Raw genomic sequence first — 18,734 nt, forward strand, 5'->3', positions numbered from 1 at the left:
GCCAGCTCCAAAAGTTGCTTTAAGCCTGTTCAAAGCTATTGATGCCGCTGGAAAAGGAGATTCTCTGGCTGAGCATCGTTAGTGCCAGGGCCTTATTATTTTAATTTAATATTTGTTAAGTGATCACAGTGTATTTTGAGCAAATAAAATTAAGTCTCATGAGCAGTTTTGCTGGATGAGATGCAAAAAGCCGTGTGATATCTATTAGCCGTGGATGCTCAGCTCCTCACCCTGGTGCTGGGATGCATCTGTGGGGCCGGTGCAGCATGATGGCTCTCAGCCCAGGTGGTGAGAAGCAATTCCACAAGCTGGGATAAATCCTTATTTTCAATTTTAAAAAATTCTTCATAAATTTATTCCTAGTTTTAAGATGCATCTAATGGGAGAACATCTGTAAGGATGTCAAACTTTGGTTGTGTTGCTTGAAAATTAGATTTTTTGCTCCAGAACCCTCATCCCACCCAAACATGGATGCAAAAACCAGGGGTTTAAGGACTGAAATTAGTGCGAGGTTTAATTCTGGTATTTTCAAACTCTGGAGTTTATGTTCCCATGGCAACCAGTATTTTTATCCTCTTGGTTTGGCACCTTGTGAGATGGAGCCGTTGGGAAATATCTTCCCTCCCAAGACCTGCGAAGGTGTTGGGGTCGGGTCGGAAGAAAAATAAAAATACAACCCTGCCCGCCAATAAAAAAAAATAAATTGTGGAGGAATTTGGATGATGTTCCTCTTGCAACGAGCAAAAAAACCAGGAATTTGAGGGATGCTGCCATCCAGGGGGCCACGGGTCCTTGTGCTGCTCAATAAACCACCCCTGGGACAAATGAAAACAGACAATTTGGGGTGGAAAAATCTCATTTTTCCTTCTCTAATGCTCCACTTGGGGATGCGGCTTTATGGGCTGAGTTGGAATGGAAGGAACTCCAGAAAGCAAGGGAAAATATCCCAAATTTTCAATGGAATAAGATTGTCCAGACCCAAACCAGCCTTTATCCATGGAAAATTATTTAGAGTGAGCTGCTTTTTGTCCGCTAAATCTCATCACCACCTTATTACCCAGTGTTACTTGCTGGTGTGATGCATATTATTTTTTTAACAGTTTCTCTGAATTTGTCAGAGTTCAGGTCTGCTGTTTATTGTGATTATTATTTTTTTTTTTCATTGGAAACAAACTCCTTGCTGGAATTCTGTAAAAATCAGTGAAAATGCAAAAAAATGGGGATTTTCAGAATTTTACATACTTGGACCTTTCGGTAGGAGCTGATGGCCGCGAGTCATGTTTTGCAGGACAGGATGGGGCAGGAGGTAGAAATGCAGATTTTAAGGTGAAAAGGACTTTAAACCCATAGGATTTTGCTCCTAAATCCCAAAACGAGAGGAATTTCACCCAAAACCAATGCCAGGAATTTAGGCAAATCTAAACTGGGTCGAGGTGACTGCGCTCTCCCCCTAACAGTCAAACCCTATATATAATAATTAATTTTTAATACTAATTTTTGCCTGTGACAGGGGGGTTTCTGGCATTGACTGGCTCCTGGCCGTTGGTGCAAACAGCCAAATAAGCAAAAATTAAAGATTATTCCGCTTTATTTTTTCCTCTCACCTGACTCAAACAATGCTGTTGGCATAGAAACAGCCTTTTGTGGAAAGGTCACCTGCAAGGAGGGTGGTTTAGGTGTAATTCAAGGAGATTACAGGGGATTAGGGCGCATTTATATATATATTTTTTATAGAGAGCGGGTGCATGTGTATCCTAACGCACCCATATATATGCTTATATACTTGGCGCATGCATACCAGTGTATATTTATATGTATTTTTAAAGGAAATATGATAAAGGGGCAATATCCAGGAAGGTTTGCTAAAGTAAAAAGTCTACGAGAAAGGTTTTATTTTTTTTTCCTATTTTTTTTTTCACCATCCCCCCCTCTCGCCGCCGCATGTGGTGGGGCGATATCGGAACTGAGCGCTTCTCCTCTGTGTTTTTCTCTTGGCTTTAATTAAACCTCAGGCAGGGCTGGAAAAATGTGGCGAGACGAGATAATTGCGCTTATTCCCCGCGTGGGGCTGTAGCCCGGGCTCGGGGAAAAAAAAAGAGAAAAAGAGAAATTTGGGGGGGAGAAGCAAAGGTGATGGGGGGCGGCCAAGCCGCTCCGTTGAGGCTGATGGAGCTTCAAGCTTCGGGATGAAAAACTTGCTTTACAGCCCAGCGATGGCCCCAAAACCACCAGTTTTCATCCCATTTTTTACATCTTGCTCCTGGAACCAGAAAAATCAGTAAAACTTTTTTTTTTTTTTTTTTTTTTTTTTTTTTTTTACTGCAAGCAGCCTGGATTGCTTTTCTTTTTTTTTTTTTTTTGGCAATGCATGGCCAAGGCAGGAATTTAAAAGGTGAGATCACTGGAAAATTACGTTTATATTGGATAAAAAAACCCACCCCCCCGTGCACGTGCTCCTCGCAGCCGGCACGAGAGCAGGAAAAAGCTCCCAGTGTCGTTTCGCCACCCAAATCCCCCCAAACTGGTGGGAGTGAGGAGGTGTCATTAATTAAAAATACAGTGAAAATCCCCTCGCAAATCAAATGTTACCTCTTCTGGAGGAGAAAAAACATCTTTTTTCTGGGCTTTTACCCCACTCTTAGGGAAATTCCGTGCGTTGGGAATGGTTCTGGATGGTGGGAGGATTTTCCCGCACCCAGATTTGTATCCTCTTGGATATAATAAGAGAGAAAAGCTGTGGAAATATAAAAATAACTGGGGGGGGAAAAGGGCTCAGAGAGCCTACAATAACAAATATCCCTGTTTCTTTTTTTCTCCCATGTCGCTATAACAGACCGTGGTAGCAAACATTTGGTTCAGATTACTTTTTGGTGATTACAGCTTGTCAGAAAATATTGTTTGTATCCTGGAGGAAATATTATATTTTAACTTTGTTTTCATTCCAAGAAGTCAAAATATTGATTTTTTCTTAAAATATATATATATATATATATAATTATATATTTTTTTCACAGTAAAATTCCAAAAACGTTTTCTGTTTGGGCACATGGAAGCAAAAAACCTATCGGCTCTGTCTGCAGACGTGAAATGTTTTGACATTTTTAAATGTTAGTTTCCAATTGACATTTCAACATAAAACAGCATTAAAATGGCACCGAGGGAAGCTGTTGATTCAAACCAAAATTTCAAAACTGAATGTTTTCCTCCATTCTGAACTAGTGCTGTCGAAAAAGGAGCGTTTATTGCTGGAGAAATCAAAGATTTCCATCCAGTTTTGGTATTAAATAGCCCTGACCCACTCTACCATGGGATGGTGGTCACCACGCTAGACCCATGGAGATGACGGCAAAGGAGGGTGGGTTTTTTTCCATCTAATTGCAATATTGGATAAATCGCTCTGTATTCCTTCCCCCCCAAATATAAAAATCTCCAAATAAAGTCACATCAGCTGAAAAAAACCCACCCCCAAAACTTGCATTTGTTCCCACGTTGGTTGATGGCCAACGGCGCTGGAGGTGGGACGTGCCTATTCAGCGAAGAGCAGCTGCGTAGGAGATCAGCCAACAACATCTCAATGGCAAGCTGAACAGCTACAGCGACCCTCACAATTGCTTTTACTCTTTATTAGAGTAAAATTAGAGTTCTTGCAGCTCAAGGACTCTAATCAGGGTCCTGCAGACTTCATTGAAGTCCCTGCAGCTCCCGTTTCGTGGTAAATACAACAGGGGACAACGTCAACGGCCACGACCAACGCAGGTGCCTGTATGGCAAGTTGATCGTGCGGCGTGTTGGCTTCTGCCAGTTCCCAATTAATTAATTAACTCCGTTTCTCATCTGATTTTGGTGATGTTTTTGGTGGGTCATGTTTTGGGCAAATTTTGGGCATCATGAAGGTTGCCTGGAGGGAGAGCAGCTGTTGGGAGGGGGAACAGCAGGGAGGGATTTGCAGGTCGCAGTGATTTGGATGTTTGTTGCTGATGGTGGGGTTGGGACACGGTGCACCCTTTTCACTCACAGTTGGAAGTGGTGGGGAAGGGTCTTCCCATGGGTTGACGTGGGTTTGGCTGGAGAAACGGCATTTTGGAATGCCCAAAAGCTGTTGAGCCCCTGTAGTTGGAGATGTTGGGAGAAGGTTTTGCTTCTTCTAATGATTCTCCTTCCACTGCTGCAACAAAGACAGAAAATTCCTTCCTTAGGCTTCGGTGTCAGGTCCTCCAGGGGTGCTGGTCAGCATCTCTTGAGTGGAAATTCCCACTCTTTTCCCTGAGAAAGGCGCATTTCTACCTTCTGACTCCTTCTCACAGATGGCTCCTCTTGGAATAGACCTTGCAGCCCATTTCCACAAGTTACAACAAAGAAATACTTAATACAGAGATGATTTAATCTTTGGGAAAATTTCCATATGAAAAATTGCCATTTCCACTGGGTCACTCAACAGCCCTTTAGAAGGATCTTCTTGAGTCTGACCAGAACTGATGGCCAAGGCTACAACTGCAGCTTGCTCTTTTTAGTCCAAATTGCCGAACGAGGTTATAAATAACTACTTTCTGAGGATTTCTTGCAATATCTGAAGTCACTTTACAGCGGCATCTGATTTTTCTGGCAAGCAGTTGGCTTGAGTCCTCCTTCTGCGTAGCGTGATCATCAACGCAGGGCTGGCTTTTCTCTGAAGGGTCAACGCGTTACTCGTTGCTATGGTGGGCATCACGGCAGGGTTGGGTCTTTGAAGGGTTAATGAGTTCCTGGTCATTGTAGTCATCAACGCAAACTTGGCTTGTCTCTGAAGGGTCAAGGCATTACTCATTGCTGTAGGCATCACGGCAGGGTTGGGTCTTTGAAGGGTTAATGAGTTCCTCGTCATGGTAGTCATCTACACAGGGTTGGCTTGTCTCTGAAGGATCAACACGTTACTCGTTGCTGTTGGTGGGCATCACGGCAGGGTTGGGTCTTTGAGGGTTAATGCGTTTCTCGTTATAGTCGTCAACGCAAACTTGGCTTTTCTCTGAAGGGTCAACATGTAGTTCATTGCCATTGTTTAATAACTGCTTAAATAAATCCGTGTCAAGTCAATGCTCCATATCCGTGGTTGGTTGGGGAAGCAGGACACTGGTGTTCAACATCTTTCCAGAATTTGCCTTTTTCTCGCTTGGAATTTGGTTAAAAATAGGGAAATTCACAACTTCCAGGGAAATGAAATTACTGAAAGAATGATGATCTGGGAACATCCTAATGTTGAGTTTCTGGATGTGAACTTTATGGCTTCCATTCATTTTATTTGAACATTAATCAACAGGAATTAACGGGTCAATGGTGCAGGTTAACATCACACCCAATGCTCCACAGGGTAAATGTCACATCCACGCTTACTCTCAAATTGCCAGATTTCATTTTGATGGATAAAATCCTAAAACTATGCATCTTTCCTTGAAAAACACCAGATTTCCTGGAAGTGCATTGTCATGGAAGACCTCCATGAATTTTTTTGCTGCGCACTGAGCGCGGACACGGGTAAGAACACCTTGTAACCGAGGCGTGGCGATCACAGGGAGCAAAAATCTATCACAGCTTTCCTGCAGGCTATTAATAGTTTATTAACTCCATTTAAACTCTGCCTAAATGGTCCCGGTGTGCCAAGTGTCTCTGCATAGAAATTATTAAGAAAAGAGGTTTTTAATCGAATTACGGCACGGTGCCGGGGAGCGTTTCAAGCTGCGCCGTGCCCTGCGTAGCCACAATTCTGCGAGCATTCATGCGTGTCTTGGTGTGAAATACAATATTGGTGGGTTTTTTGGGCGGGGTGATGCCTCTGGGTGTAAAGGTTGAAGCATCACTGGAAAAAAAATATGCTTCTGGGGGGGTTGTTTCAAGCAGCATCTCTGGCTAAGCCAACCTTGGTTTGGCGTGAGCAACCAAGAGCAGGGTGAAGTTTGCAGGGGTGGCTGAAGCCAGTTGTCTTGGAGTCACTCAGTTAAGGGGAAAGCCCCGAATTTTAGAAATTTATTGCCATAACAAGCAAAGAAGAGGTTTTCCAGCCTATGGGACACCCTAAGTTTGGAGCAGGGCTTATTGACGGGGAAAAACTTGCTGCTGCTCTAAGATTTTGTGCCCCAGAGATGGGAACTTCCATTTTATAGTTGCTTTTATTGCTGGTACGCGCCAAGGCGGGTGGGTGGGAATCCCGTTATTTGATCTCAAGCCCTCCTTTCCTGCCAAACACAGGAAAATAATTTTAAAATTCATTTTCTGCCCCTCTTTTCACTTTGCTGTGATGTTTCTTTGTCTCTCGCCGGTCCCCGGGTATTGAGAGTCAAGCCGGGACATTAATATTGATGCGGACCTCGGTTATTAGGAGCTGCGTTTCCGAGCGTGCCAGCAGCATATAAATACTATTACCGGGTAATTAGTGAGCATCAAGCTGAGTTTGGATTCAGCGGTGCTTGGTGTCCTACTTCTGAGGTTGGGGTTGTTGTTTTGCACTGGGTTGTTGGGGTTTTGCCCCGAGTAGCAGCCGGAGAAATGGAAATCCCAGCTCAGGAATGCCAGGATGCTCAAGGAAACAGAAAAAAGCAAAGCAGAGAGGAAAAATGGAAAGAAAAGGATATTCCAGGGTTTTTCCTTTTGGAAAACCTCCAGTATTTGAATGCAAAATCGCATCCACATTTCTTATTAATTTTTCACCAGGCTTTTTTTGGTTTTTTCTTCTTGCTGGGGTGGGGTTTCGTGGTTTGCAGTTTCTCTGCCCATGCCCCACTTGAGTTTTCCTCCTCGGGCCCTGTAAAAGTTTTGGAAAACTTTTTTTTTTTTTTTTTTTTTGCCAAAGGGCAAATGCAATGGGGTTGCTCCAGTTGGATGCGCCTGGAAAGCGGGTGCTGCTCCTTCAGGGTCCTTGCTCTCCAGAGCTTTCTGGATGGGGAAAACCCTTTTCTTTTATCCTCTCCCCCATTCCCTTCTCCCCAGCAAATACAAAAAGGGTTTTTCCACCCAAACAGGGATGAGGAGACATCCCAGGGTGGTGGCTCTGTCACTGGATCCTTCCCTTCATCCCATAGCAGGGCTTCAATTGAAATGCTGCGTGAATAATTTAGGGGTGTTTTGCATCTTTTATACCCCTGAACTCCCCCTGGAAAGGGTTTGGAGACGCTGTCGCCTGCGAAACAGTGTCTGAAGGTGAAACCCCCTCAATTTTACATGAGCTAAAGGGGACGTGGGTGGGGAGGGGGTCTGTGCCAGGGCAGCCTCTGGGTGTGGGGAGGTTTGATCCATGAATCTCACGTGTTGACGCTGGGGAGGGGGCGCCTGCAGCGGGCGCAGCTTGGTGCTGGTGTTTCCCTGCCTGGAAGCCGTAGGAAAGTGGGGGGGGATTGGCAGCCTTGGTGGGTAGCCATCAGGTCAGCCTCAGCGGCTCACTGCACCCCAAGGGAAATTCCCTGCGGCTCACTGCATCCAGGCAGTAAATCCTTGCATCCCACCGATTCTGGCAGGGGGAATCCCGGTGGCTCACTGCTTCTGGAGGGGATGCTGCAGGGTCACTGCACTTGGGGCAAATCTCTGCAGCTCACTGTATTTATTTGGAGTGAATCACTGCACCTCACTGCACCCAGGGGTGCAACCCCAACTTCTTGCCCTACCCTGAGCCATCCCCACGTTACTGTCCCCCTCCCCCTTTTTTTTTTTTTTTTTTTTTAAACTGCAGCTCACTCACCAGCTTTCCCTTGCTGTGGGGATGTTCTGGGTCAAATCTTCCCATTTCCAGACCTCTTCGTTGCTTGAGGCTTGTAAGAGGTTTGCTGGGAGGAGGCACAGCCTCGTTAGCTTTGGAGCACGCCTGCATCCCCCCACCTTGGGATGCTGGTGCTCATGGGAGCACGTCTGCATCCCTCCACCTTGGGATGCTGGCGCTAACAGGAGCACGTCTGCATCCCCCCACCTTGGGGTGCTGGCGCTAATGGGAGCACGTCTGCATCCCCCCACCTTGGGGTGCTGGCACTAATGGGAGCACGTCTGCATCCCTCCACCTTGGGGTGCTGGCGCTAACAGGAGCACGTCTGCATCCCTCCACCTTGGGATGCTGGCACTAATGGGAGCATGCCCGCATCCCCCTGCTTTGGGATGCTGGTGCTCATGGGAGCACGCCCGCATCTCCCCACCTTGGGATGCTGGCGCTAATGGGAGCACGCCCGCATCCCCCCGCTTTGGGATGCTGGCAGAGGACTTTCCCTTGCGGGGGCTGGCTGCATCCTGGGGCTGCGTACACAGCAACATGTGGGCTTTGGCAGGGCGTCTGCGTCAAGCTGCTGGAAAAGATTTTAAATTCCTAACTAATTTCTTTTCCACGAAACAAATGAATCTTCAGAAGGGCCTTTCCTCACAGCTGCTAAGCCATTTAATTTATCTGAGTCATTTACAATTTGTGATGGGACTGTTAATAGCCTGATGCAGGGATCAACATCACTTAGATGTGGGGGTTGGTTTTTTCCTTTTTTTTTTTTTTTTTTTTCCTTTTGGGTTTTAATTTCTTTCTGGATTTGCCCCCAGCGGCACAAAGCTGTGTTTGGAAAATGTCAGCTCCGTCTCCCCAGCCCCTTTGTCATGCCGGGGCAGCTCGGGCTGAAAGCACAAACCGCAGCCCACCCATGGGGACGTGCTGCCCTGCTACTACTTAACTGCTTCAAAGTACCTGTCTGTGATATGAAACATGCCGTAAAATGAATATATTCCAGATGTCCCTGCAATTCCCCTCAGCTTCGCCATCCACCTGAAGGCGGCCAGCGCGGCTCCTTGGTCGCTGCCGCCTCGCTTGCTGCCCAAAGGAGCGGGGTGGTGGCTCCTGTAGGGATGTAGGTTTGGGTGGTGGCCACCGCTGGAGCAGGGTGATGTCCCCAGGTCCTGCCCAGTGCAGCGTGGGGTGAGGAATCCAGCCATTGAGGTTCCAGGGGGTGATGGCTGTCCTTGGGATTGGGGAAGGTGGGGTCTCCATCCTTGGGTTTTGGGGGGATCTTCGTCCTTGTGGCTGGAGGGGATCTGTCTCCTTGGGAGATCTCCATTTTCACACTTTGGGGAATCTGCATCCTCAGGCTGTGAGGGTCCTTGGGTTTTGAGGATCTCCATCCTCGAGATTTGTGGGTTTCCATGCTTGGGTTTTGGAGATCTCCACCTGTGGGCTTGGGGGATCCCCATATACGTGATTGGAGGATTCCCATTCTCAGGGTTAGGTGGATCTCCGTCCTTGTGTTTTGTGGAGCTCAGTCCTTGAGGCTTACCTGTCTTCACCTTCAGAGTTGGGGGGTTCTCCATCTTTAGGTTATAGGGATCTTCTTCCTTGGGTCTGGGGAGGAATCTTCATCCTTGGGGCTGACAGATCTCCACCCTTGGGCATGGGGGATCTCCATCCTTGAAGGTTGTCCATCCTCAAGGTTGGAGGATCTCCATCCTTCATCCTGGATGAAACCAGAACCCACAACCTTGTCCATACCACACCACCAACCTTGTGTAGGAGCCACGGGTGGCTCTAGCCAGGCTCATACCCTTGGACAACAGCAGTTTTGGAATGGTGGGCATCTCTGTGAGCAGGTTCCTGTAGAGGAATTACAGAGGAATGAAGCTGGGTTAATTAACATTGATAACTACAGCTGTGGGCTGGCTTCAGGGGCGGTGGGTTGGCTGACGTGGATAAGGTGCAGCTGTGGCTGGTTCCTGCTAAGTAGTTAAATAGCTCTGAGGGGGATGGAAGAGGAGCACTGGATGAGGACTGGGACCAGATGGAGACAGACCCAGAGGAAGCAGGAGGAAGAGAGCACCTTGCATGTAGGAGAGTCAAGGAGAGGCCCCAGGAGAAGCAGGGGGTGAGGTGAGGAGGGGCTGGCTGGAAATGGAGCCTGGAGAAGGAAGAATCCAGATGCAGCAGAAGCAAGGAGCAGGGTGGACTGGCCTGAAGAGGATGAAGAAGCAGCACGGGCAGCAGATGGACTGTCGAAACCTTGTGGGGGATCGGTGGCTGTGCCAGGGCAAGGTGTGGGAACTCCTTATGGAAGTTATCCTGGGATGGGATGGGAAAAGCCTCATTGCAGCCAGCTAGTTTGGATAGTGCTGTGACAGGTTCCCAGCCAGCTCAGCAAACTTGACCTTCATTTATTTGCAACCTCCACAGAAAACACATCGGGGTGTGTGTTTGCTTTTGGATGGGGCATTTCCAGGAGATGCAGGCAGCAATTTTTTTGGTGTTAGGTCCTGGCTGGCTGGGAGGACCATGGAAGAGCTGGAATAATGATGGTGTAGAAGGCGATGAAATAGGTACAAAAGCTAAAATTACTATTCATCGCTAATATGTTGCATGACACTAATTAATTTTTAAACAGCCTCACTGGGGACCTCATTGCTAAAACATGATGTTTTCTCCTCTGGCACCATAACTGTTAACTCAAAACAAAGCAGAAGAAAGCCGGGAAGGATGAGGAACCGCAATGTCCATCAGACTGCATCCGAGCCACCTGCTTGGGATTTCTCTGATGGCCAAATCCTGCTGCTGTGCCTGGAGGAGGATGCTCTGTTACACCCCTCCAAGGGGAATTTTTTTTTTGGGGGTGGGGAATCAAATCCAGCTTCCCTGGTGTGCAGAAATGTTGCCTGAGCTGGGAGCAAAGGGAAAAGCTATTCTGGGCTCTGCTCTCACCTGTCTCACTGACCCAAGCGTGGCTTTCCTGAATATTTTTAGCTGTGTTTTATTACTGGTCTTACAAGCCTCAAACTGGAGGGATTATTACCCTTGCACTCGCATATAAATTATTTAATTCAGTCTTTGGGAGTGCTAAGAACAGACTTTCCTCAATGTCTTCATCGTTCTGACATCTGGGTCAACACCCAAATATATTTATTTAACATTTCACATAATGTGGTATGTGGAGTCTTGCTCCTGAAATGGCTGGAGCTGGCAATATCTTCCATTTCTGTTTAATTAGTCTTTAATTATTTGGGGACTTTTCTCACCACCACCTTGAGTCCCCCTATGAATTCCAACCTTTTAAGTTTCATCTTCTTCAAAAGAAGGGGAATTTATCAAGCTTCTGCAAAGCTATTTAAAAAAAAACAAAACAACACCAAAAGGTCAAGTTCAGCAATGTTGTTTCCACCTTTTTATTCTAAAATTAGGAAATTTGGTGGCTTGGGGCAAATCTTCTCTGCTGTTCTCTGGGAGTGATGGTACCAGGATCTGGCCTGAACCAGGTCATGTGCAAAAAATGACAATGCACCCCTGAATTTTTTTCTTTTCCCCTGTTGAGGAGAGGCTTTGCTATGTGCTGGTGGGAGCCCTGGGGTCATGGGGGGGCTGTAACCAAGGGGAGCACGTGTGCACCCCCAGACGTTGGGGGGGGGGGGGGGGGCGGATTTCTGTTTCCATATGGAAAAGGGATGTGGCATCTGGTTTCACTCCCAGCAGCTGGCAGCTTGAAGCCTGTGTTTTGCATGGTGTGGAGTAAAGAGAAAATAAAGTGTCGAATTGTTTGGCATTATCAAGGATTTCTGCTCCCCAGGACTCCTGCATAAAGAGATGGAAATTTTAGCTGCTGGAGCCAAGAAACACACAGAAGTATATGAATTTATTACATTTTATCTCATTCCCCTGCAAACAGCGCTGGAAATGTCAAAAGATCATCTATTGTTTCATCGTTTAGAAGGAATTTTTGTTTTCTAGTTGTAATTTCTTTGATGCCTGGCTGTGGGGAAGGAAGAGAAATTGGAGCAGGAGCTGGCAGGGCTGCGGCAGGTTGGATGTGCAGGTTTGTCTGGCCGTGGAGCTACATGCATTTAAATTTCTCACATCCCGGGTTTTTAATTTAACAAATGTAATTAAGGCTGGGGTAGGTACTCGGATTATTCATTTACTCCAGATGGAAAAAAAAAATTAAATTGAATGCAAATTCCGTAATCAGACATGAAGTTGAGGGTGTCGGACGTGATAGGGAAGTGTCAGCACATTAATCGGACCGCTTTCCCTAAACAGCACCCAAATCTAAGAGCCAGGGATTATTTGAATAATTGAGGTGGCATTTGATAAGATATCTGATTGCTGATATCTCCTTAAGATGGAGCCCTAATTGTAATTCTCCATCAAGAAGGATTAATCTGCCTAACGGTGTGCTGGGAATAGTGTGGTGTCAGGCTGTCTCCCTTGAATTTTGGGCTTTTATCAAGGGCTGCCGTGCTCGGGGAAAGTGCCAACGTGATTTATGGCTTCTCCTGGTACTTTATACGTGAGCCGGGAGGTCACCTGGTTGCGTGGCCAAGTCCTGGGGACCCAGGCTGCCCCACCAGCACCATGGCCCGTGGCCTCCGACATTGGGTCTGTTTTGGAGGTGCCTCCGATCATTGGAGAAGGATCCAACGTTGCATTTCAGTGTCCCTTTGTAGTGTCTTCCGGACACAGTTAAACACCTTTTTCCCTGTGAAACGGTGACCAGCTGTCCTGGCAGAAGACCTTATTGGAGGACCATGACTCTGTCCACAATGCTGGTCATCTGATGGGATCCAACCTTAATGTCCTTGGAAAGCTGTTGGGAGTTGATGGACATTGACCCCCAACTCAACTGTGGCAGGGGTAGCAAGAGGAGTTTCGACTCGAGTCGAGAGAAGACACTTGGCTGTAACCATAGACAGCTTTTCTTGCATTTCCAAAGCAGTTCTGCATTCCCCCAGGAGAAATAGCATTTCTGTAGAGCCCTTTCCACTGCCAGCACCGTTGGTTCCTCTTGTAACCAGGCATGTAAGGGTGGGGAGGCAGAGGTGGACTTGCCTTCCTGAATCCTGCACCCTGGGTGACATCAGAAAGGATTTGAAGTGGTGAAAATGCCAATTAAAAAAAAATATCTTTCCATGTTGAAGATCCAGACTTGTAAACAAAAAATTGTGGTCTTTCTTTCTCGCTTCCTCTATCTAGCAGCGAATGAAAAAAGAAAACAGAGAAAGAGGTCAGAGGAGGCAAAGGGGTAAAGCTTGAAAGATATTTTTTTTTTGAGTGCATGAATATTTTCAAACTAAATGTAAATGTGATATGAAAAAAAGTGTGTTGGGGAGAAGCTATTCATGAGCTGTCCGTGTCATGAGCTATTGGGCTGTCCAGCAGTGAAGAGGACAAATGATTTTTCTCCTGTCTCTAAAGTAAAGCCAAATGTGGGTAGTTCTTACTACTTTTTTTTTTTTTTTTTTGGCTCACCACCCCACCTCCTCCTGTGGCTGTGTGCTTGGCTGGTGATAGCTGCTGCTGCTTAAAGGGGTGCGTGCATCGCCTGGGTGATGCGATTTTAGCCAAGCTCTGAGCAGCGTCTTCACCACCAGAAAGGCGAGATTTCCCCTCAAAAAAACCCAACAAAAAAACAACCAACCAACCAACCCAACTTAAATCACTTGAGATAAGTTGGGCGTTATCTTAAGGTTGCAAATTGCTTGTTTGCTTCTCCAGCTGGAGCTGTTAATTCAGAACAATTAACGCGCTGTTTAAAACCAAGGCGAAGCATATGGAGGCGGTCCCAGGGAAAAGAGCCTCTTTGGGATGGAGAACCCCGGCATCTGCAAAATCCGATGGATAACTCCAGTTGGCTTTCTTTTGAGATCCAGGCAGGTGTTGTGGGGAATGACATGAATAGTGGGGAGCTGATCCCCCAAAGTCCGCGCTGAATGCTGAGTGATGCTTAAAGCAGGAGCCAGCTGGGTCTCTAGACCCAACTAGATATCAAGTGCCTGGCGTCCGTCACTGGGATGAATTCATCACGAAGAGTGCTGTCACCACCATATCCCTCCCTGAATGTTTCTTCTTGATGAAGAAATAATGAATCCTAAAATAATGCCTAGTTTATTTGATGAGCCCCTTTTGCAATGCCACGAAACACCGCTCTGGTTCCATCCTCTAAGCCTTTTCTCAGCATCGTTTTGGATACCTGCCATCTATTTTCTCAGGTGCACACCCCCCCCCCCCCCCCCCTTTTTTTTTTTAATGCAGGTGAAGAACAAAAGCCTAAATCTGGAAATAAACCCCAAAGTACACCAGCAGTGGGTGAGCACAACCTGCTTAAAATGTTTCTGGGGCAAAGAAGAAGGAGGTTTGCTCCTTGCTTTTGCGCAAGGACTTAAAGCGCTCAATTAGACTTTTATGGGATGCTGTGTAAAGCACTGTAGCGGTGGAAGATGGTGCATTTTTGCAGCCAAGTGGTGCCTTATGGGATGGTCCATCCTTCCTTCCATCCATGCATCTGTGCACCTATGTATCTGTTCTTCCATGCATCCTTGCATTTGTGCATCCATCCATCCGTCATTTTTGGTGGTGCGCCTCTGACCATAGTTTCACACCAATTTTATTAAAAGCATCCAAACCATTCTTACAGGAATCAACCTGGCCCACTGTGCAGCAACTTTTCACACCCCCCTCCCCAAATGATGGGAAGATGTGCTTTCATGCCCCAAAGCTTGCCGTAGGATTTTGGTTTTTGGGACCTCTGCAGCATGAGCCCCCCCAAAACGTGAGTCCCCCTGAGCTGCAAAAGCCAAGCAGGTCGTCTTTAAGAGCTTTTTCTGCAAACCCTTTCCTGTTACTCCCCCATCCGAGGACGGATGGAGGCAGCATCATCGGCAAATCTGAATAACTAATCAGAGTCCTCATTAACCCCCCACCGAGATGCTCAAACATTCACTTTGCTGTTTGTGAAGCAGGAAAAAAAAAAGAAAAAAAGAAAAAAAACCCCAAACCCTCACAACCCACCCTGCATTAAAATTGATGTGTTATTAATCCCACTGTTCCAGACCTCATGGGTACCGAATTTTCCTCCGTCTCGCCTGAGGCCGAACAGTATGGTGCTGCTTCTGCGGGGCACTTTGACTTTCCATTATTTATCGGCGTGGTGTAGCGAGGCTGCTTTTGTTCCCTGGGCCCGGATGTATGCGTCTGGGTGTGTGGGGGGGGGTGTCCGATATTTCCATACGTTCCCCCCTTTGGATAATGCAAATTGCCTATAGCGGCGCTCCACCAATGGACTCATCTCTCCCGGACCGTGTTTTGCAGCTAAACGGTTTTGCTTTTGCAGAAATAGAGAAATATTGGGGGTGTATGGCCATGTCTTGCATCTTTTCACTCTCTCTGAGCAAGGATGGGGTTAGCGCATCACCGGGTTTAACTTGCGGGACTGGGGAGGTGGAAGGATGGAAATCTTGCTCTTTGCACCTTCAAGCATCCCCATCATCCAGACCCTGCCCTTACCCAGCGGCTGGAAGATGCTACAGAAATTGCACTGTGGGGAGGGAAAAAAAATCAACAAATCAAAGGTTTTTACTGCAGTAGTCCTCATGGCAGGTGGCAGCGGGTGTTGGAGAGTCGCACTCGCCCCTTGGAGCTCCTTAAGGAGTTAAACTGAAATTGGAGCTTTGATTTCTGCAGTTATACTGGTTTTTTCATGCCTACAGCGTTTCTTCAGTTGTCCCCTAGGTGTGGGGTTTGTACAGCTTGCTCCTGGGTGCAGCATAGGCTATGAAAACACTCCGGCAGAAAACAGCAGCATTATTGGGCATTTCACTATTTGTGGTTTCTGCTGAAGTCAGAGGAGCCAGCATTAAATTTATCCAAAAATTATAGTCACAATGTAAACAGCATTGATACAAGCAGGTTGGAAGCATCGTGGTCTGCTCACATAGGAAGCAAGGTGATGAGCCAGGAAAAGGCTTCTTGCTTTAAAATCCTAGACTTTTTTTTTTTTCAGAAATCCTCAGTTTTGGTTTGCTGAATGTTAGCTTTATTAGCATTCCCTCACACTTAATTAAATCTTTATTAACCAGGATGCTCTTGGCTTTTTGCAACGTGGGTACAGGCTGAGGTCCTGGGATGCTGGGTTCCCGTCTCCGCTGTTGGATGTTACTCAGGTCAAGTAGATCAGGATTTCGGGCTTTTGGGGGGATTGATTCAGGCATTTTGGGGGATTGATGGCTTGTCATAAATGGTGTCTGATTTATGACACTCGGGCACCTGCTCCATGCGACCACGAGTGCCCGGGACACCCTGTATCTTGCTGGTTTGCATTGCCTGCGGTGGAGCATCCTGAAGGAGGCATGTCCTCCATTCCCTTTCGCGTCAGGAAGACTTCAAAGGCCTCCGCTAAACTTCAAAGGATGCCTTTTGAAGTTGCTAAAAGTGTGCACCGGCTCAAAAAGACTTATCTGCCTCAGCAAGGGTGTTCAGGGAGATGTCCCCGGTGGAGTTGGCTCTTGGTGCTCTTCACGATGGAGACAGATATGGCATCTTTTCTGCAGAAGCTGCACAAACCCATATTTTTGTCCTACCTGCACACAGCACCCAAGACCTCGGCCCTGATTGCTTCCAAGGATGGAAATCAGTCTCCTAGAGCTGTTTTAGCACTGGAGAGCCTTATTTAGCTGCTCCTTTTCCTCCAGTCCTATTGTTTTGTTCACATGGGTGAGCCCAGATGACAAAACTCTCTCCCATGTGATGGAAGAAAGTCTTTACAGAGATTAAGGATTGCTGCAAGACATGAACTTTTTCATCATGTTGTCAGACAAATCCAACGCAAATCAAGTCTCGGGTCCTTGGTGTGTATTTGGCATCAGCCTGTGCATCCCTCTCCAAGGCTCCAGCCCGTAGGGATTTGTGTGTTCTTGATCAAAAATATCCTTAATATTTCAGCTGCTGTTGTGGTGGAAGCGTTTTGGACTCGAGCCCCTTCTAAGCATCCTCGGTAGGACCTACGCTTGCCTAGAAGTCAAGAGACAGATAATCTTCTATCTTGACCTTTCGCCCCTTACTCCAGGTTTTCCACGTTGGGATGTTGCTGCCCCATTTTGCCTTGAAATCCAGCTGCTTCCATAGATCTCCTTGGGCAATGGCCTCAGTGATGTCCAGTTTTCCAGAAATGGCACTTCCTATACAAGCTGCCCTGTATACTTCTGTCTTTTGGAGCCGTCCTTACTCCATACTACTCCATACTTACTGCATACTACTACTTACGTACATACTACTTGGAGCTGCGGCGATGGGTGCAGGCTGTGAGGGCACGGAAATGTGAGCATCGTTATTGCAAGGGGTTGGGGATGGGATTAAATCCAGGGGAAACGGTTCTACTGGATCCCTGGTGCAGCCTCACCACGCAAGGTATAGCTCTCTGCTGGGGACGTATAAGCAGAGAGGAGCTCTCTGGAGATGGTGTGCGTTATGGTACGTATCTCAGGTGTATGTTGGGGGTCTGAGGAGCTCTCTAGGGGTGATGTGTATCTAGAGTTGCGTCTATCAGATGTGCATTTGAATCCGAGCAGCTCAGCAGATCAAGGGGTGTGTATCTATACATCTACTAGACATACATCAGCAGTCCGAGGAGCTCTGTACCGGTTATGTATATCAAGGTAGCTATATCGGATGTATATTGAAGATCTGAGGAGCTCTCTAGAGGTGACGTGTATCAAGGGACATACATCAAATATATATCAGAGATCTGAGGAGCTCTCTAGAGGCGATGTACGTTGTGCTAGATGTATCAGATATATAATGGAGATTTGAGGAGCTCCAGCCAGGTGACATATATCAGAGATGTATATGTCAGATGTATATCGGTGAGGAGCTGTCTGGAGGTGATTTGTATCAAGGTAGATATATCAGATGTATACTGAAGATCTGAGGAGCTCAACAGAGATTATGTGTATCAAGGGGCATATATCAGACATATATGGGAGATCTGAGGAGCTCTCTACCAGGTGATATATATCAAGGTAGATATATCAGACATATATCAGAGATCTCAGGTGATGTTTATCACCTAACATAGAGGTAATATCTGGAGGTGATGTATATCAAGGGACATTTATCGGATGTATATTGGAGATCTGAGTGGCTCGCTAGAGGTGATGTATATTCGGAGATCTGGGGAATTTTCTCTCTTTTATTCCTTTTTCTGCAGTCACACCCCACCCCCACCCCCGCGGTCATGCTGATCCTTGCTCAGTCCATCTTTTTTTTTCCCACTGGATCTGCATAGGTGGGTCTAGAAATCCCAGCTTCCATAAAAGCCAAATCCCAGGTAGATGCCACATCACCTCTAACATCTGTGTGGACTTTCCCCTATTCAGTAGCAGCTGGGAGCTCCCCTGTGCTTGAGTTAATGGCTCTTCCCTGGTTCCCGTCATCCGAGCCCGCGTATAAAAGCACATTTACACTCAAGCGAAGATTATAATTAACCAGAGGGATGGCGGCAGCCGGCGCACAACGGTGGCACGGCCAACAGCAACGCTGTTCCATTGCTTTTTCCCTTTTTTCTCCTTTTCAGACCTGGATTGTACCACTGACCCTCAGTGAGATCTCGTGCCAGGGATTTGCCATCCCCCAGGAGCCGAAAAGGACGGGACGAGACTGCGTCACCCTTCATCCTTGGCGGATAGACCAGCAGCAAGCACGCCTTCGTTTTCTGGACACACCTGGGTTCGACAGCTAAAAATCTGATTTATTTTTTGTCCTTCCATGGAAATGTTCACGCCTGCCCAGGCAAAACACTGGGGGTCTGATCTAGCTCAGCCATCAGCCCTGGTTCTACCTTCAAGAGGATACTCCCACCTAAGTTTTCTTTGATTCCTCCTATTTTCCCCACTGTCCTGCAAAAAAAAAAAGTGCATTAAGAGCATGCTTGCCCACCACAGCCTCGCTGACACCACTCAAAGACCTTCCCTAGTGCAGAAAGCTTCACCCTGAGCTTAATATC

The 18,734-nt window shown here is 46.8% G+C and overlaps 1 protein-coding gene across 1 annotated transcript in view; it reads left to right on the top strand.

Annotated features, from left to right (window-relative positions):
• The window catches only part of PKNOX2 (PBX/knotted 1 homeobox 2), a 90,037-nt gene that overhangs the window by 35,155 nt on the left and 36,148 nt on the right, over positions 1-18,734 (top strand). Inside the window, 1 exon segment of the mRNA XM_055819410.1 lies at positions 18,306-18,457. The gene's annotated coding sequence lies outside the window, so the exon portion shown is untranslated.

Source organism: Falco peregrinus, chromosome 15 (assembly GCF_023634155.1).
Source record: "Falco peregrinus isolate bFalPer1 chromosome 15, bFalPer1.pri, whole genome shotgun sequence".
Lineage (NCBI taxonomy): Eukaryota > Metazoa > Chordata > Aves > Falconiformes > Falconidae > Falco > Falco peregrinus.